Source organism: Octopus sinensis, linkage group LG10 (assembly GCF_006345805.1).
Source record: "Octopus sinensis linkage group LG10, ASM634580v1, whole genome shotgun sequence".
In the NCBI taxonomy this organism is placed as follows: Eukaryota; Metazoa; Mollusca; class Cephalopoda; order Octopoda; family Octopodidae; genus Octopus; species Octopus sinensis.
The window spans coordinates 77,951,960-77,974,405 of record NC_043006.1 but is presented as its reverse complement, the minus strand read 5'-3'; the positions used below and the strand labels follow the sequence as shown (position 1 = coordinate 77,974,405).

At 35.4% G+C, this 22,446-nt stretch overlaps 1 long non-coding RNA gene across 1 annotated transcript in view; it reads right to left on the bottom strand.

The window, feature by feature from the left end:
* The window catches only part of LOC118765175, a 31,904-nt gene extending 11,486 nt beyond the window's left edge, over positions 1 to 20,418 (bottom strand). Inside the window, exons 1-2 of the long non-coding RNA XR_005001042.1 lie at positions 20,263 to 20,418; positions 15,046 to 15,638 (exon numbers count right to left, since the gene is read on the bottom strand). This is a non-coding gene — a long non-coding RNA (uncharacterized LOC118765175). The remainder of the gene's footprint in view (positions 1 to 15,045; positions 15,639 to 20,262) is intronic.
* Positions 20,419 to 22,446: the final 2,028 nt, after the last annotated feature.

The window sequence follows — 22,446 nt, the reverse complement described above, 5'->3', positions numbered from 1 at the left end:
CGTAAGCCGCGTTGTATATATGTAAATGTATATATGCGCGCGTGTGTGCGTATGAGTGTGTGTGTGTGTGTGTGTGTGTGTGTGTGCGTGTGTGTGTTTGGTGGTTGTCTTTGTTCTTCTTCAACCCACTTGAAAGCAAATTTGGTCTGATTACCTCCGCGTAACATACTAGTATGGCAAAGTGTCTAATACAATATGTACCATACTTAAAAAAATCTTAGAGTATTTGTTCGAGTAAAATCTTCAAGGTCGTTTCCTAGTATAGCTGCAGTTAAATGACTGATACACACAAACGATGAAAGATAAAGGTTCAAACCATTAGATATATTATTTTCTTTTTCTTTTTACTTTTTAAGGTGCTGAGTCAGTTGACTTGTATTGGGAATTTTCCATGTTTTGCACTCATAGTTTGTTTTTATCTCTGGTCCACGCGATTACTTCGAGCCCACTGGTCAGCTGGTACTTATTCTATCACCACCCAATGATGAAATTTTAAGTCAACCTCGGCGGAATCTGAACTCAAAACAAATGCCGTTAAGTATTTTTGTCGGGCGTGCGTTTTCGTCTGGCTCGCCATATTCTTATTGCAAAATAATATCACAATTACCGATATTGATTTTTTGGCAATGGCATGAGATAAAAAAAATCGATTAACCTCAGTCCCTACACATAGCTCATTCATCTCGAAAAGCTCTGCAGGATTTAATAAAAAGAACCGAAATGAATATAACTAAATATTGCAATAAAGTACTTAATCTGTCTCCGTAACGTTGCTGCTTTGTTACCTTCATAATAGTAATACTGATACTAATTTATCCTTCGAGACCAAAGCCTAACTGTGTAGAGGGAGATCATAATTAAGTCGATCACAGTAAATTTGAGGTAGTATGTTATTAGCCTACCAGTAAATAAAGTTGAAGACAATTCCGTTAGTAATATTAGCAATATCACTGATTGTAATATATCGTTATGGTTGTATAATATTTACACTTGGAATATAGAAACTTCGCAGTTATAGCCCGTTAATTGAAGGGTCTCGAATCTGAAAGCACCTACGGATCAACAACAAGATCACTTTGTCTGTCTGTCTATCTATCTATATATCTATCTATCTATCTATCTATCTATCTATCTATCTATCTATCTATCTATCTATCTATCTATCTATCTATATATCTGTCTCTCTGTCTGTCTAATCTAATCTGCCAATACGGATAAGCGTTAAAACATGTAACAACTAGACTTGTATTGCCTATTGCCTATTACACTATTCTGATATGAATTTTATTGACATTTAACTGAAACGGAGCTTATATTCACACTCTAACCATGTTGCTTGAGATACAACACAGCCTTATGATAATTTTTTCCGTATTTTGAAAATCATTTATGCTTTGTGAATAATTTCTCACTTAGGCGCCACAGAAAACGATTAACACCATTCAACTTCTGTTTTCCTTATCGTGCGGTTTAAACAAGGGATTTTGAAGTCTGTAGGGGAAATAAATAAGGGCAGGAATTTCAGAAAAGTACAGAAATCTGAGAAGGGAGATGTAAATGCACAAAAAAAAGACTAGTATGGTTGAGTGAGCCTGAATGGAGCGCGCATGATGATACGGCTTCAGAGAAGCTGATACTGTTATTGTAGTAGCAGAGGAGACAGAATACGGCATTAGCATAGTGATGTTGTAAAGCAGTCTTAGGTGTTTCTGTGTTACAAGATTATATTGTGATAGATATGAAAGCATTTCTACACAGTAGATTGTAATTTATTCAGAGTAAACACTGTATCAGGATAGACGTCTATTCTGGGTACTGAGACGAAATTTTCAAAATGTAATTTTAACAATGCGCAAGAATGTATATTGTATTGTCAGAACTTGTAAAGCCAATCGTTTGTATCGATTTTTGGGTTTTTAATAGATTACTGTTAATGTACATAGAATGCATTAGTAAAGACAATTTCATTCGCAAGTGTAATGAAAGTGTTATGAAGTTGTTGAAATAGAATAGTTCGTCATCGTTTCTGGGAAATAGCTGACAACTTTCTATTCGTTGCGTTAGTAATAGTTTAGTAGCATAATATTTTTCGTTTGTTATATTATTGCTGTTGTTGTAGCCACCAGTGGGTCCTGAATGAGAATATCTATTTTCAGATGTATTCAATACACAACCATCACATCTTATTGTATATTTAGACCTTTTTTTTCTTAAGTGTTCATAGTGTGATTTATAGACATTTAGTTGATTTCTATATCAGGAGGCTATCTGTATGAGTAGATGATGTCTACTATACGGCGGCGAGCTGGCAGAATCGTTAGCACGCCGGGCGAAATGCGTAGGCGTATTTCGTCTGCCGTTACGTTCTGAGTTCAAATTCCGCCGAGGTCGACTTTGCCTTTCATCCTTTCGGGGTCGATAAATTAAGTACCAGTTACGCACTGGGGTCGATATAATCGACTTAATCCGTTTGTCTGTCCTTGTTTGTCCTCTCTCTGTTTAGCCCCTTGTGGGTAGTAAAGAAATAGATGTCTACTATGTGTTAATTTAGATAAAATAATTTAGCTCGTTTCGAAAATGTTATAACAGAATGTTTGAATCACTTTATTCGTCATATTTACTTATTTTGAACGGATACACAATAACTATATTTAGAAGATAGGAAGGGCATATTTGACGTAATTATAAGTAAAATAGCTTCAACTGAAAAATCAATAGCAACTTCTTTTGTCAGTCACTCTTGCCACAGCACACCAAAATAATATTGATATTATGATTCACAACAAGCTCTATTGATTAGGCATCAGATAAATACTGCAGAATCGCAATGTTTCGTATCCTGTTACATGCACATCCACCCATTGATGACGGCTGCAATTAACTCCGATCTCAGTTAATGTAGCCACAGGTGGATAACATGTCAGTAGTTGGAACGCTTTGTAATTAGCAATGTTTAGCTAGCATCCCCTTGGGTGTCACACTATCTTAGTTGCATATAGTTGTACGAGTAAAACGCCTCCACCACGTCCAATGGACGGTACTGAATCATACGTGCTGAATAAAAAGCAATCAGTGTTTTCTTTTCATTAAAAAATAATTAAGCATGCCTTTATTTCAATAAAATTTTTGGTTTTGTTAAACGAAGTTAATGCCAAAAAAAAAGAAAACTTCTTGAGAAACCGAATAGTCTTCCCTTCCTTCATGCCAAGTTTGAAGAAAATATCTCTTTTGCATTTTACCGTTTTGCTCTCTAATATATACTGTATTTTGTGGCATTATTTCAATCCAGTCGGCTCTTTTTGTCGCGTACGCGGAGTATCGACCGCAACAGCTGATGTACTTGCGCGTACAAATGCACGTTCCCACGGCTTTATCGATCGCCCTGATAGCGTCGGTAACTACATATCAAATTTGAGTGCAAGTGGATGGAGGATGCCCGAGATCCTAGAAGACACACATACAGAGAGACAGAACGGATTTTATATAATAGATTACTAAATAACTAATGGGGATCAATACGAATGAATGCTGAATTTTAATTAGAATTGTACTGATGCCGTTCCACCAAACTGAACAGGAATAGAAAATTATTCTTGTAAGTGTTTACATCGTAGAAGCTTCATACCAACAATTTAATGATTTATTTTAAATTTCAATTTATTCCGTTAGCTGTCTTTTATTTTCTTTTGATTGCTTCACTCTTCGGACTAGGACCAGACTGAGGCACTACTTTAACGTCTGTTACTTAGTCTATAGATAGCTTTTACCGAACCGGAAAGTTACAGCGACGTGAAGAAACCAACACCGTTTGATCAGGCGTTGAACGAATACAAGTACAATGACGTACACACGCACAGAAACATGCATACACATACACACGCATGCACACACACGCACACGCACACACACACACACACACACGCGATGATCTTCAACACAATTTCCGTCCTATCATATTTCACTCGGACCGGAGCTATAGTAGAAGACACTTTCCAAGATGCCAAATCGAGCTCCTCCACATATCCTCGCAGCATTTCTAGCTGATCACTGGCATAATTCATTCGCAACTACCTGATAAGTCTGTTAACAGCTAGATCATAAAGGCGTTGTCTTTTTATTTAATTTATTATCAATATTTGTATATTATTTTCATTGCAATTTCCCTTTACGTATACCTTCCAGCTATATGACATGTTTTATAATATGTATAGAATGGCTATAGTTGTATAGCATTGGGCACAATTCGGCCATCACTAGTCATTTGAAGTTGACAAATATATTGTTTGCTTGCAACATTGTGTACATGCAACATTGCAACATTGTGTACATCATTCTACATGTTTTCTTAATTACTTTTGTTAATTTATTTACTATATTTATGGTTTTAATTGCTTTGTTTATAAGGGTTTAAGTTGTAGAAAATGGATGTTTGCTATAATAGATTAAATATATTTTAGAAGCGTACAAAGAATGTGAAAAAGGGGAGTGGATGGGTAAGTGTTAAAAAAACAGATAATGGTGAATAGACCTAACAGAATCTATCTACATAAACTCACACGCATACACACACGCATGCACACAGATACACACACAGGTGTACAAGCGTATAAGTCTAAAGTTAGTGGTGAAAGGGAAAGATGAATTTCTAATGTTACAATCTTGTTACTCCATTCAGACTTACGGTTCTGACTGGTCTAGTATTGTAATATGCAAACCGATTTGATCACTTGAATCACCTTATAGGGAAGTGAAAATCTTAGTGCTTACAGTATGAATCGTTGTTACTGTCTACTGAGTCTTAGTACAAACTAAGTAGAATTCTATTCTATGTAAGTGTTCAAATTGTACCCGAATGCCTAGCTAATATTACAAACAGACTCTTCTAATTAAGCTTCGTTGAGGGTAAACATATTCCTTCAGTATTTTTAACATTACTTTTTGATATAAAGGTTTGTGGCACGTATTTCGCAACATATTTTACCGATGCCAATTACAAAAGAGCAGGCCTTACCTAAAGCCAGCTGAATGGATGCATGTCAGCAATTATGGAAATGACACACACGACTCCATCAATATCACTAAGTCTTATATAGCTTGCTTCATTGTTCTTATTTATATTGGTTTTGTTGGTTTATTATGAAGCATCAAATATCAACAAATATGCGCATACAGTCAAAACAGTACAAAATATTTGCATATTTGAATAGACGCCTTATTCTTTCATAATTATGTATCAGTTAGAACTATAAACGTTTCTGTATCACATTAATAGCTATTCTTCAGTAACTATGAACTAAAAAAAATATCATTCCATATTTTATACATCCAGATTCAGTGAATCTTAAGTTCATTTGTCAAGTAATTCCCTTTAGATAATCGGAATTGATATCAGTTTGATTATCATCATTTGATTACTTGAAGGCAGATTAAAAACAAGGCCAGTTCCCGTTCAATTAGTTGAGTTTAATGTAAATGATTTCTTTAAAAAAAATGTAAGAATAACTATAATTAGCACCCAGAAATTTAGGTCAGAAATGATAATGAATTCCTTTGAAAATGTACCGAGCAAATATCTTAATTTCTTATCTATTCAGAATCAACAAGAAATATCAATTTTCATAGTAATGGCAAAATATTTCTAACAATCCGATAATGAAGGACAAATTTTAACATATTTAAAATAACATCATCACCAAAAATGAATTCGTATTTCAGGAATAGAAAGCATACGAATATCACAGCTATAATTTACGAGAATGTATTATATATGCAGAAAGACGATAAATTTATAAGTGCTCTGAAAGTAAGTAAATTCGATAAATTTAGACAACCTTTAGGCTTTTATACTACTGGGAGTGTAGTCTTTTGTGAAACCGTTTCCTTGCCTAACAGAAGAATGCACATACTCTCTTGTTTACTATTGTCTTGACAGAATGGCAGCTGTTGATGTTCTTCTTCATTTTCAATATCTCAGAAACTTTGAAAACCTGATGTATTACTTTTAATAGAAATTTTGACAAAGATTCTCCATAAATTTTTGTCATTTTATGCGATATTTGTGCAAATTTATGTGCTTCTGATTTTAACGATAATGCTGTAGGACTCAGCGTAATATTCATCAGAATTGAAGAATACTAAAAATTGTGAAGGTTCGTGCATAATATAGTTTCTCATTTCAGTTTTTGGTTGTAGCTTCTTTTATTTATACTTTATTTTATTGTATTTATTCATTATCTGATTTTAATGTCTGTGTTTTCGGCTCCGCTACAATCTCCTCTCGCATTATACTTTTATTGCATCGCTAATTAACTCATTCCATTGTCGTGCTAGTGCTGTAGCGAAAACTTTGAATATCGAGCTGAAATAATGAATTGTCTTTTGGTTGCAGCGATAATTTTAATTTTACACAAATCCGCCTGTTGGATTTGTAAGATAAGATGAGGCACAATGTTTGGTATCGCACTTTTTTTTTTAAATGTATCATTTTATTGATTTTTGTTTGTTGTAACACGTTTCAGCTTGCTTCGCTTTTCATTTATAAATTCAGAAAATATTTTCTCGTGCAAATCACAGCTATAACTAAAACCAGAACACAATATATATTCGATACTTAATATTGAACGCTAAGTCAAGTTTATGGCCTTCCGGTGAATGACAGAAAGGAAATTGCCCCAATCACGTTTATAAATTTTAATTACAAATATCTTTTTTTAAATATATATATATATAATGAAAAGATATTTTATCGGTTTGTAAAGCTTAAATTATGCAATCGCTAATTTATGTTTATCTTTTCATATTTTATGTATAGCTCCAATACATGGTAGTACAATCCATATTGTTCACCACATTATTTTTCCGTCGTGTGACTCAGCCCATGCTGGAGCACCGCCTTGCAGAAAGTTTAGTCGAATGAATCGACCCAACTATTTATTATTTTTTAAAGCCTGTACTTTTTCTATCGGTCTCTTTAGCCTCACCGATAAGTTACAGGGACATAAACATACCAAAACCTATTGTCAAGCGGTGGGGAACAAACACAGACACAAAGACACACATGTACATACATATACACGAACACACAGACACACAAGAGACACATACACAAACAAACAGAGACAGACACACATATATGCGACGGGCTTCTCCCAGTCTCTCTCCACCAAATCCACTCACAAGTCTTTGATCGGTCAAGGCTACTGTAGAAGACACTTTCCCAAGATGCTAAGCAGTGAGACTGAACCCAGACGCATGTGTTTGGGAAGCAAGTTTCTTATCACGCAGACACATTTGATGAATGAGTTTCGTTTCTCACCGAAATAGAAGATTAGCCTCTGACAAGATCAATAAGAACATGAGACCAAGGCGGCGAGCTGGCAGAAACGTTAGCACGTTGGGCGAAATGCTTAGTGGTATTTCGTGTGCCGCTACGCTCTGAATTCAAATTCCGCCGAGGGCGACTTTGCCTTTCATCCTTTCGGGATCGATTAAGTAACTACCTGTTACGCACTGAGGTCGATATATTCGACATAGTCCGTTTGTCTGTCCTTGTTTGTTCCCTCTGTGTTTAGCCCCTTGTGGGTTGTAAAGAAATAGGTATTTCGTCTGTCTTTATGTTCTGAGCTCAAATTCCACCGAGGTCGACTTTGCCTTTTATCCTTTCGGGGTCAATAAATAAAGTACCAGTTGCGTACTGGGGTCAATCTAATCGACTGAACCCCTCCCCAAAAGTTTCAGGCCTTGTGCCTTGGGTATAAACGAATATTGTTTCATAACTTAAGGGACGAGCTGGCAGAATCGTTAACACGCCAGGAAAATTGCTTTGCGGCATTTTGTCTATGTTTACGTTCTGTGTTCAAACGTCACTAGCTTTGACTTTGCTTGCAATCCTTTCGGGAAGCACTACAGTTGTGCTGAACTTGTGTCAAAATCTGAAACCAATATTGCTCGCCACAGGAGGACATAACCGATTTAATCCACTCCAGTACTAGAATCCCACTCATATACAGTAATCCCTGGACTATCGTGGATGTTATGTTCCAAAAACCCCGCGATATGTGAAAATCTGTGAAATAGCAACAGTACTGTATATATTTTATTATTATTTTATTTTAATTTGTATATATTTATTTTGTTATAAAGGCAACACAACACCACGGAGGAATCAACGTAAGCTTAAATAATAAACCGCGATTGGTGAATCGCGATAGGTGAACCGCGATAGGTGAACTGCGATATGGCGAGGGATTATTGTATAGAAAAGCACACAGGCTTGATGCAGAAATTTCTCTCAGAGCCTAAAATAATATCAGATTCCACTTCGGTTGAAACCGTGTCTCGTCGAATATGCACACACCCTATTTCCTACATCTTTGTACATATTTTAGTCGTCATTAGGCTGTAGTAATTAAACAAATATCGTTACATCTAGAACATGAGGAAGTTCCTCTAAGGGAGAAAAACCAGAAATATGCAGCATATTTCTATATAGTCAGCTGTCATCTAAAAATGATTAAAGTTTGGTAACATGTACGAGGGACGTTCAATAAGTAATGCTCCTGACCCACTTGCAATTATTTGATCCAGCTGAAATTTTGCATGTGCAATTATTTATATCTTTATAGATTACGTGGCAAATTACAACTCTGGACTAATTGCGGTTTCTGATTTACAGGTGTTTGAACTGAGTCAAGTATGAAATGGAGCCTGTTGAGTGTCGAGCAGTGATCCGGTTTTTGTATTTGAAAGGACGCACACCACGGAAGACTTTTGATGAAATGAAAGTAACTTATGGTGATGATGCCCCATCATATGACCTTGTAAAACGCTGGCATCGTGAATATAAACATGGTCGGAACTCTGTGGAAACAGCTCCCAGATCTGGTCACCCCCTTCTGCCATTGATGAGGCATTTGTCCGTCAAGTTGAGGCTGCCATTTCGGAAGATCGACGCATAACTATTCGCCAAATAGCCCATGAGGTCAAGATTAGTACCGGGTCTGTGGAAACTATCATTCATGACCATTTGGATATGCAAAAGGTGTCTGCAAGATGGATTCCCAGGCTGCTCACACCTTTCCAGTAGCAAGAACGCGTCTAGTGCATGAGGATGAATTTGGAGATGTGCCAAGAAGATGAGTCAAAACTTTTCAAAAGACTGATTACACAGGATGAAACCTGGGTCCATCACTATGATCCAGAGGCCAAAGCTCAGTCAATGCAGTGGAAGCACCGTGACTCACCTCCTCCAAAGAAGGCAAGGGTTCAGCCCTCTGCTGGCAAGGTCATGCTCACAGTCTTCTGGGACCAGGACGGAGTAGTGATGACAGATTTCTTGTCAATTACAGGAGTCTATTATGCTTCACCTTTGAGGGAATTAAGAGAAGCTATCAAAATCAAGAGGCGGGGCAAGATCAGCAAAGGCATCCTCCTCCTGCTGGAAAACGCTCCGGTCCACATCTCGCTTATCGCCAGATCAGAAGCACAGGCGTGCGGTTATGAACTCCACCCCATCCCCCCTACACCCCTGACCTTGCACCCTCTGATTTTCACCTCTTCCCAGCCATTAAGTTGTTTTTGAAAGGAAAGCATTTCCCAGATGATGCAGCCTTGATTTCTGAAGTCACGTCGTGGTTGGAGGACCAAGCTGGGGTCTTCTACAAAAACGGTCTCCAGAGCTGCATCAAACAATGGGAGAAATGCGTAACTCTGGGTGTTTTCTATGTAGACAAAGACTAATAACTGTGCCAGGTTTCATTGGTCTACTGTTATAGGAAGTGGGTCAGGGGCATTACTTATTGAACGCCCCTCGTATCATCGCAAAGCATTGTATAGTCGGGTGCAGACATTGACGCTGTCTCTTCTCGCTTTCTTCTCTCTCCCTCTCTCTCTCTCTCTCTCTCTCTCTCTCTCTCTCTATATATATATATATATATATACATACAGAGTTGAGTATAGAAATTCGGGGTGAGTACTTGATAATTATAAGCACCTGTGTATACCGTTTGGTGGTGTAGGTGGTGGAGTAAATTGATCAAAATAAAAACATGATGCCAAGGATTCAGCGGTACATATGTTTGGGGCCTTTATTAGACAGATTTATAACAATGCATAATGTATGTCTGTGGCCTTCTTCAGCCGCGCACAACAGCTTCCACAAGGACGTGTGTTACATCAAAAATTCTTGGTTGGGGATGCAAATCCTCTCATTCGCGTACGACATAATGCGGCAACAGCATAGAATTGAAGCGTCCATCTCTTTCTTCTCTCAATGTAGAATGAGGAAATTTGGATGTTGAAGTAATGTAAATAAATAAATACATATATAGACGTGAAGATGGAGGGGCGAGAATTCAGGACGAGGGATAAAAAATGTATAAAAAGTGTAAGTATAGAAAAATATAAAAATGTAGAGTATAAAGATATAAAGGGATATAAGGAGATGTAAAGGGGATATAAAGAATATAAAGAAATATAAAGAAATATAAATGAATGTAAAGGCATAAGGTTATAAAGTAAAAATAGAAGTAGAAATAAAAGTAAAAAGTAAAGAAATAAAAATAGGAATAAACATGATAAAAATGTAAAAAAATATAAAGATAAGGGATGTATAGAGGTTACGGACCAAACATGGTGGTCAGGAGATTGATAGCATTTAGTTGTAGAAGTTTTGGGTGTCAATAAATCAACAGGGTCGTCTGGGGACCTAGTGTGTTGTAAATCAGAGCTGTTGAGCGTTTAGTCTAGTTCTTTGAATTAATTGGTCATCTTGTACATACATACCATCATGGATACATACACCCATATACACGCGCACATACACGCGCGCATACACGGCTCCAAGCCTATAAGCATACACACGCACTCACGTGTAAACATGTACATAAACACACATACACCCACACGCACGCGCGTATATATACATACATACAACAGAATATCCGCATATATACACGGACATATTTTATTTCTTTACTTTTTACTTTTATTTCTACTTCTATTTTTACTTTATAACCTTATGCCTTTACATTCATTTATATTTCTTTATATTCTTTATATCCCCTTTACATCTCCTTATATCCCTTTATATCTTTATACTCTACATTTTTATATTTTTCTATACTTACACTTTTTATACATTTTTTATCCCTCGTCCTGAATTCTCGCCCCTCCATCTTCACGTCTATATATGTATTTATTTATTTACATTACTTCAACATCCAAATTTCCTCATTCTACATTGAGAGATGAAAGAGATGGACGCTTCAATTCTATGCTGTTGCCGCATTATGTCGTACGCGAATGAGAGGATTTGCATCCCCAACCAAGAATTTTTGATGTAACACATGTCCTTGTGGAAGCTGTTGTGCGCGGCTGAAGAAGGCCACAGACATACATTATGCATTGTTATAAATCTGTCTAATAAAGGCCCGAAACATATGTACCGCTGAATCCTTGGAATCATGTTTTTATTTTGATCAATTTATATATACATACATATATACATATATACATATATATTATATACATACACACATATATATACATATATACCGCTTCTACTGTTACTACTACTACCACGAGACGACGACGACGACCACTACTACTACTACTACTACTACTACTACTACTAGTTCAAAGTTCATCGACAACTAATATATCACTGTCTTAAAGACAAAAGAAATTTATATCTAACATTGTATTCAGTACAAAATCAACGGTCACGTAGAACATTTAAACATTAAATTATACTAAAATGTTCTTAAATGTATGAGATAACCCTCTTAAATGCAATTATCGAAAAAAATTATACCGATTAAACGTAGAGTAGAAAATCCAGACAAAAAAGTCATGCTTACAGTAAGGAAAACCTAAACCACTCCAAAACGTTTTATCTTTCGTGTGTTAATAGAGTAGGTTCAATAAATTTCAATGAAAAAAGATGATGTAACACGCTTGAATGTAATCGAAAGACTGAATTACATTAAAAATGTTATAATTTGGTAGTTTTATAAAAGGGGACGTTATAGATTTAACACACGACGCTGTCTCGTGAATAACTCATTGAACCTCAAGCAACCTCCCCAGTTAGCTTATTGTTTAGTGTCGTAAATTATCGGATCGTTAAACCACAACTGAAGATTTTGTTCCGTATGAGATTGAAGTGACGATAGACAGGCAAGAGTTTTTATGTTGTTCATTGTTTGTCTACAGATATATTTTAACTCCGCTTTGCAAGATCAACAATTATTCATTGCTCTCAATGTTTAAAGCGATAAACTGTTTACATTCATGGTACTTAGTTTTAGCTATTTGCAGAGCTATACCTACATCACGTAGCTGTGTTGATGTTAAAGTTTGGTCAGTTGAGCTCTGCAACACATTTTTGTTTCACATTTGAATCAAGTATTGTGACTTGCAATGTTCATCAGTGATTCTAATCTACTGAATATATAAAGTTTCTTCCACCTCCCTTTTATAGTTTATTGACATGGAACTGTTGTTTAACGAAATTCAAAGCAAAGTAAAGCCCCTTCCATGCAAAACCTTTGTTTAGTAATTCAGCGATATTGATTTTTGACCATTTATACTGGCTATCACACAGAAGATAGTACAAAAAGTAATATAATTAAAGCGAGAGGTGAATGTTATAACAGCATTTTTATTGTTTTAATAATGATAAAATACAACATTTCCGTGTGAAAGTAAAATAATTTGGAATAACTGCCTAGTATTTGTTAGATGTATACGACTTGACGATGAAATGATATGACCTAATGATATATTACGGATATATCAAATATTTGTAAATCAGATTCTTGTCTATATTCTGTCAAAACAATAATTCTCACCGAAAACAATATTCCGCATGAAAGCAGATAGAAATAATGATATATAACTTTTGTACTTTTAATCTGTTTTGAAGTCTATTAAAATCTATTTGAGCGCCGTCTGAGGGTGACGTTTCTTTCAAGTGGATATTGTGATGTCAATTGTAACTTAGATCTAAGCACAGATACGTGATATGTGGATCTGGTATAACAGTCAGTAAAATAAAAATGATAGGAGTAATTCAATTATATCCAATGATTAGAAGTAAATTACTGCGCTGAATAATGGCTCACATTACTTGTTAAAAGGCACAAAAAATATCCATCAACATCTATTAAATACTAAGAAACAAAGCAGCGATAGCTCACGAAAATGTTAATAAAACCCTTTACAAGTAGTGCATTGAAGTTTTAAAATTGATTGCTACTTTATCTAACGAAGGTTATCTAATTATAAAGTCTCCCTTAATCTCCAGCTCACCATAATTTTATTCACATTAATGGAGCAAAACATCGCCTTAGGAATATTCATAGCCAATCAAAAGATGACAAAATAATCCAAAGGAAAATCATATCACCCGGGTCTAGAAAGAGATAGAAAAGCGTACACTTAAAATGATGCATAAATACTACAGAAAATAGAGCGTACACAATACTACTTCATAAACGCGATAAAAACAAAAATCAAATATTACCACAAACGCTCTTAGATATAGTAGTAAAGGCTCAAATAGTTTCACTACAATAAGAGTATACTAGATTTACACTCTAGTCTGCAAATGCTTTTAGTACAGCATATATTTATAAGATTAAGGAAAATATCTGAACGTTTCCATGCAGAACAGATTCGTGGACATCTTTCTCGTGTGTTTTTTTTTTTTACATTATCCAATCAGTGAATATTCTTCACGAATGTTATTTTTATCGTTGGGGACTGGTTCGAAGTAGAGAGCCAGGAGGAAAGTACCTGGGGGAAGGTTAGGAGCAGACTGGCCAGTTTCAAGCAGATATCATTTGACTAAAAGTTATTGCTCATAGGTTGGAAAGTGTTAGCCACTGAACGGTGTTATTTGCTCGTAGGGTTTAGCTGTTTATGCTACTCTACGTATAAAGTGACTAGTTACGCTGGGTGCTGTATCTGATAAGAAAGTATGCACGGAAGTGACTACATTTACATTAATTTACATTAATACTCAACTTTGACAAAAAATCCAAGAGACAGAATTACCTTTATATTTCTATATTCATTGTGGTATTTCAGAATATGTTCCTATAATTTTCTAAAATATTTCTATTACATTCTTTCTACGTATTTACTATTCCTATTTCATAATGTTGGCATAATTTCAATGTGAAAATCTAAACGCAGTGGTACATGCTATAGGGTAGGGACATAATATGGTTAGCTTTTACTGGCATCGCGATCGTATTTATTAACTTATTTTTAAGCAATAGCATAGTATTTATTCTGTAAGTATTAGTACTATGCTTCAACAATATTCCTTCTTAATGAGTTATTTTGATTTGTGCGTTGTACCAAGAGAGGTAACACCATCAGATCTATCATCCACTTATCCAATCACTCAAAAATTCCTATTTCTCAACCAAAACTCGGAGTAAGATTTTACTGTCTTCTGTCAACATACCGATCAATCTAACACATAGCATACATGATTAGATCAACAAAAAAGCCTTCTATAAGAAACATTCTAACTTCCACCAACGCCAACAGAAGATTTCGAGCTAATTTCTGGCTTGTCACTCAATCAAATTATATTCGTAGCTACCTAGAAAGAAACAATAGTTAGCAGACTACAGGACAGCGCTTCCAGAATCTACCACTTCTGCATCAGGGAACCTTACTTTTACCAACTCTGTTCAGTCAATACATAAACAGCATTCACATGCCTCCACAGCGATGCAGATGTAGATGATATGATACTCAAATTCTCCCGATACTGCACCACTGATACGATCCTGTTTAAATCACATAGAGATCCGGCCTCGCAAGTATTATCTTCAAAATCGATTATCTCTCTCTCTTGTTTCCAACAATATCACAGCATCTCGAATACATTCAGCTCTCACGCCAAAGAACATAAAATTACCGCACACTCATGTACACAAACAGCAGATACAAGTTGTTAAATAAAAACTATTTTACAATTTTATATAAAAAAAAAAAAGCAGAGCGGGCAGTAAGAAATATACTTACAGAAACCTTATGCACATGCTCTGGTTGCTGTGCAACTGGCAATAGCAGAAATTCTTTTCAGTTCAGAACTAGATTGTCCCTGGCTCAGCAGAATGTCTTGGCTTATTCAGGGTCTTCTTTGGCTTCGTCAAGCGGTTCGCCCTGGCTTTGCCTTTCACAATTTATTCCTTGCAGCTTTCGTATGTGTCGTAGTTAAGGTTCTCATTCAGAGCCAGCTCCATGTCTGTGAATCTAACACCCATTCCATTCGCTAAAGATTGCTTTGCTCGACTCTTTCATCATCCTGTACTGCAGTTTTTGGATGAATACGGGCATGCGCACGCAGTCAGAACGCTGGCTGGTTGTAATTGCTTAGTCTTCGTTGCAGCTGTCCATATCATGACATTCATCTTTTACACTGTCCATAGAGACTTGAGCAGCAGTCGCGCTGTTGGCATTTTGATGCTATGAACGAATCATCAGGATGCATGTAACACTTTTCCAGTATTCAGATAATGTCTTGACCTGCATGTCAGCTGACCTCTTCATGACTACAAATTTAATCTCTATTCTTGATAACACCGTTTACTGTTCACGAATACATCACGTTGTTCCTGAATAAAGGAGATATAAACACTCGTCATATTTAGAATGAATACCCGGGGGTTTTCATCAAAATAAATCACATAAAAGCACTTTACAAATTCAATATGTGAGCGGAACAGTAAAAATATGCAAGACTTTTCTTAAGTCTGCAATGTTACATTGACATTTTTATCTACATTCCAACGATTGAGCTTCGTATCTTTGTTAGAAACCGGCTCCTCCTAAAGAGGAAGAATCTAAATAATTAAAAACAGAAGAAAACATACACACATACATACATACGTACATACATGCATACATACATACATACATACACATACACACATACATACATAAATACATACACACATACATACATAAATACATACATACATACATAAAACCATACATACACACATACATACATACATACGTACATACATACATACATACATACATACATACATACATACATACATACATACATACATACATACATACATACATACATTCATACAGGGCACAATGATTGAGTAGTAAATGTCATATCTTTACTTCTGATAGAGTGTTTCTTGATCTTTCTCAAAATACACTTTTAATTTTATTGAGATTCAATGATATTTCGATTGGATGAAATTGAATAATTGATAATCAATTTACAACTTAAGTACGATATATACAAGTGGCTGTCATTGGTGTTTTATCGGGAAGGAAGATGTTTTTAAAATTTCCGAAACTCTGTGGTCATTTGCTTATCAGTTCGATTAATGTGAAAAGTGAGTCGCGAGTTCGATCTCACTGTATTTGGTTTTCAAGATGTTTACATCCAAAGTAAAATTCTGGGGAAACAAAGGAAGGCTTGATCATTGCAGCTGGTTCCGCATCTACCGTAGTCTTTTACTCATTGTGCTGCAACCGTATGTGAATTTCAAAATACTTACATGTGTATATACATATATACATGGGGCTTGAAGTTTTTTAGTAAAAAAAAACGGAGGACATACTTTTGAAAGCCTAATACTAGTTCTATCGGGCTCTTGCCGAAAGCTAAGCTATATAGGCATAAACATACCAATACCTGTTATCAAGCAGGGGTGGATGGCAAACATACGCATACACATACATATGTACACACACACACACACACATATATATTATATATATATATATTATATATATATATATATATTATATATATATATATATATATATATATAATATATATATATATATATATATACATACATACATATATACGACGGAATTCTTTAATTTTTCCATCAACCAGAAGACTCTTGCACCAACGTACCACACAGTGGAACAGAATCCCGAATCGTATTTGTTGGGAAGCAAGCTTCTTAACAAACTGCCGCGCAATATATATATATATATATATATATATATATATAAATTAACAGAATGAGATTAAAATCCAAGGCTGTAAATGATTTCAGAACATTTATAAATAGAAAGACTTACAGCTGTTTCCGGGATATTCTATATATCCCTTCATCGGAGACGGTGTGAGAATATGGTTAAGCAATAGTTATTCTAGATAAGATATGAAATAGAGCTCCGATGAAGGGATATATAAAATATCTCGGAAACAGCTGTAAGACCTATTTATAAATGTTCCGAAATCTTTCACAGCCTTGGATTTTTACCTCAGTTTGTTAATTTTTTTAAATATACACATACTGATATATGACCTTAGTTGGACTCTTCATTTGCATCATAACGAACCTGCAGCTTAACTATAGTCTGCGCATAACACTTACTCAGCATTAACTGACACATTTGGGTTTTCTTGACACCATTACCTCTCATATATATATATATACATATGTTTAAATAAAGTGTTGGCGCGACTGTTTTTAAGAAAGTGGCTTTCCAACAAATATGATTCCGGATTCAGTCCCACTGTGTTGAACGTTAGTGCAGGTGTCTTCTGGTAGATGGAAAACTTAAAGAAGTCCGTCCAATATATATATATATATATATAGGGAGATAGATAGATAGATAGATAGATAGATAGATAGATAGATAGATAGATAGATAGATAGATAGATAGATGTACATATATGTGTGTGTATATCTGTGTCTGTGTTTGCCTTTCACCGCTGCTTCACAACATGTGTTGGTATGTTTATGTCGAGCTTAGCGGTTCGGCAAAAGCCCGATAGAACTAGTATTAGGCTTTAAAAATCGAGTCCTTGCGTCGATTATTTTCTAAAACTCTTCAAGCCTCGTCCTGGCCACAATCAAATGACTGAAAGAAGTAAAAAATATAAAATATATAGCTGTAGTATTAAACACTCATATATACACACACAGACGCACGCTCACGCACACACAGACATACACACACATACACGTTTACTTGTTTTAGTCATTTGACTGCGGCCATGCTTGGGCACCGCCTTTAGTCGAATAAATCGACCGCAGCACTTATTCTTTGTAAGCCTAGTACTTATTCTATCGGCCCTTTTTGCCGAACCGCTAAGTTACGTGGACGTAAACACACCAGCATCGGTTTTCAAGAGATGTTGGGAGGACAAACACAGACACATAAACACATACAAATATGTACACACACGCACATACACACACACACATACATATATATATATATTACACATAAATACGACGGGTTCTTTCAGTTTCTGTCAACCAAATCCACTCACAAGGCTTTGGTGGGCCCGAGGCTATAGTAGAAGTCGCAGTGGGACTGAATCCGGAACCATGTCGTTGGTATGCAAGCTACTTACCACACAGTCACCCTTGCGCCTATATACATATTTAACAACACAGGTGTGCATAAACTTTCGCGAGGAGGTGAAATAATTCGTTTAGTAATTGTTACTCTCGAATCACTCATGCAGCTACGAATAAAAGCATGTAAAATTGGGTTGCAAATCGCTTTAAGATACAAAAATTCGGAGGCATTGTATAAATATTCATAAATAGACGTTATAGATTTTTCTAGTCCCAGCACGTCGTTATTTGTCCAAGATGAATACTACAATATTTACCTGATGAAAATATATTGATAGGCAAATATATTGATAATCTTTGTATTATTATTTTCCCCACACAAAACGGACGAATGGTCTTTAAAGCAGTCATTCTCAACTATTTTTTTTATTATGAAGCCTTTCGATTTCTGATTCCTTTTGGTGGACCCTCATATGCATTCCCTTTTTAAAAGTCTATTTTGCTTTTTGCACATTCACTTGTGTTGCAAAAATCGCTCACTGATAGAATATGTCTAAAATACGTCTAAAGCAAAATGTTTCCATGGACCCCTAAAATACTACTCTCGATCGCCGATCTAATAGTTTGCTTGCGTGAACCCCCAAATAGCTTATATGTTCCCCAGATGAGAACCAGTAATTTAGAACATCGCAAAACATGTCAAGTAGTAGTTCTTTCCACTCTTACTTTCCGAGCTGAAATACCGGCTAATGCCACTACACCTTTCATCTTTGCGCGCTCCATAAAGTAAAGTATTAGTACAATATAGATAAAATTGACTAACGGCATCTCCAAAATTTCTGGCTTTATACTTACTTCAGAAAGAACTACCCCATTCCGCAAACCACTCAACAAATTGCTTTTATTTTTCTATCTAATTCTACACCTCTTCTGGAGTATATTTTTGGATTAATGTCTCACTTGTCAGCCATTAAAAATCTAATAAAAACATCCATTGAAATATCATTATCAAAATTCTTATACATTCGTCCATGACATGAAGTTTCATTTATGTCGTGTGTTTACGAGTTACATTCCCACATGAATGCTATTCAAGATGATGTTTCACACTATAGCGCTAAATTCCTTTCTAAATTTATCATACCCTGCTTTATTTATAAAACCAAAGATATATATATATATATATATATATATATATTCCTTTACAAACATTTGTGATTTATTCTGTATGCTTTTATTTTCTTTTAGCCGAATGTTGTTTAAGTGAAACGATAAATTTGCGACAAAAATCGAATTTATGGTTGAAGGAAACAAAATTGTAATTGAAAACATAAAGGAAAATAGGGAGAAACATTTCAGCTTGTAATAGTGTATAGACAAATGAATCGTGAATTGTCTTCTTACGACTGGTATGAGAAAGCCATAGTGCTGCACGACTGCAGAGAAATCTATACAAAAGGAACATGATATTTAGAAAACAAACCATTGATAGCAACGCATTTACCTTTATAGACAGCAACTCTAGTATTGTGCGCAGAAAATGTCTAACTCAGCATGGAGTCGTTGATGGTAACTAAATAATAGTGAAGTAAACAAAAGAATCAAAATATCCCTCTAGTATAACTGAGTTTTGCATGAACGTTTCAAAACAGTCAATAAAAGGAATTTCAAGCAAGAGACAATCAAAAGATAATCATCACGGACGTGTTTTGATAACTAAAAGTTCCAAAGAGCTTATTTTGGACGTGAGCATCTAAGACGAATTAATTTCTAAATTTCTCCCTTGTTTCCGATGAGGGCTGGTGATAACGGATATGACTGACGGTATTAAAGTCAGTTCCCATCAGACAAACTAATTGGTTTTCTGACTGATAAACGATATGAAAGAACTTTGCAGGGAAAGAAGAGAAGATACAGGAGGATGTGGGAGTTACCTACCTAGAATTTATGTTTCTCATTTAATGTTTCACTCGACAGTTTATATCTTCTCACTAAGAGTCCTTCCTTGATTTGCCGTGTTTTTCTTCTTTTTCACTTTTATCGTTTATTCTGCAGTGCGCCATCGGTAGAGGAAGCTAACATCACCAATGCATATTGAATGTTATTTGATAAAGGGCCAACAAGTATCATTCTGTCTATCAGTACTGTGAGAAATCGCACATTTTAGATAAAATAAACCTAAAAGATAAGCAGAAAAACAAAGCGGAAGTTTAACCCCCCCCCCCACCCCTCCAAAAGAGAAAGAAAATAAAAACTAAACAAACAAAAGCTACATTATCATAAAAAAGCAGCAATAAAAAGAAATAGATGATTAGAAACATGCGGATACTGAGATGTAAAATAAAAATCAATGTAGTAGATCAGAAATGTAGTTTTAAAAATTATATCTCAAACGAACCTTTTTTTTTTTCGCCTATCACTTGCAGACATCATGTTACGGTGCCAGTTGATATTTTTATTTCTTACATTTGAACTGCGATCCTTCACACAGTTATTATCTACAACCAACAACTACCACCACCACATACAAACATATATTATTCGTGACCCCCGACAGAGGATTTCTTATCTGATATCAATCCAAAGTAGCATACAATCAGTAAATAATAACGAGACGGAAGAAGGCCAGCTGCAACTGATATGAATATGATATTCCGCCATTACATAGCATCACGAGTTCAGGCGCGAGCCGTTAGTACAAAAACTGTACCATTTGTCTGACCTCCCTGTTTAATTCAATTACTAAACTCCCCTTTCAAGAAGGTTCGGTTAATTATGGGATGTTTTATTGAATAACCATATATCTCTAATACAAGTGTTAATCGAAATTTCTCAAGTTCATCTCTTCTTACTGTTATGAATTAATCGAAATTTATGGTTTTAACTTCTCTTTATATAAGGTCATATTATCAAAATTGTTAGATATAATTGTGATTGGTTTCTTAACCTTTTGTAAGTTAAGTAATACAAGCCAAGGATTTCATTCCACATTGTTACTGGATGTTGGTTCATTGACAACAGAGATACGAGAAGAAAAATCTTTATGAAACACCAAAGTAAATACAGCTTAGGCGACAACACTTACATATGTTCTTTTTCATTTGCTTTATTTTTTTTCTGTCTCGCCTCTCACTCTCTCGGAAAGTCAAGGGCGAGAAACATGAGATTCTTCCAGCCTACAGCATAGACGTATTAAACTCACTGGTAAATGCACTAAAGACTTTCATGTCGGTGCTCCTATAACGAGCAGCCTATCGCTGTGTCTCTAGTTACTGGAAATATAACAAGAGGACTGCCATGATGCCTTCCAAGCTTGATTACGAGAACGGATCAATGAAGAAATATCTAATCTAAACTGATCGTATAATATAAAAGGCAGATCACCGAATACCAAAACTAGCGAAACATAGCAAATACTCCTTTATCATATTTACTGGAACGTGCTAAGAAAAACGAATTTGTAAATGTTATACATGTTTACGCTTAAAGTACTTAAACATAAATTATAAACGGTGTGATACAAAATATATGTCATTAATTCATATTATATCCATTTAAGTAACTCCTATCAATTCACAGAATTACAGTATCATAAAAAGTGGTTATGATCATTCATAAATTCAATAATAATCAGTAATAAGTTAGAACGCACATAACTGCAAAAACATCCAGGTGGATAGCAAGCTCTAGTGTAAAATGTTCGGCACATCACCCGCAGTAGCAGCATTCACTTCACTCTGTGTAAATACTTAAGTAACATTTAATAATATATCTACAAAGCCAGGCGACTTCGAGTAATGGAAGATGTTAAAACATGACGACCTTCCCTTTCTCAATGCTTGCATTAAAGGTGCGCTTAAAAGGGTTACAGATGAAATACAAACAGAAGAATTTCCGGATGATAAAGGTGAATAGTGCGCCACGGCGCTCGTCCACAAAACTAGAAATAATTGCTTTTGTCTAGAAAAACAGACGTTTTATTTTAGAAGGGAGAATACACAGGTAGTACTATTTGCAATAAATACTTTCTTCTCTTTAAATAGCGATTTCTTTTGCCCAGGCATTATGAGTTTTTCATGGATAAAAATTACTAAAAATGTCTCGAGCATAAGACAATTTATT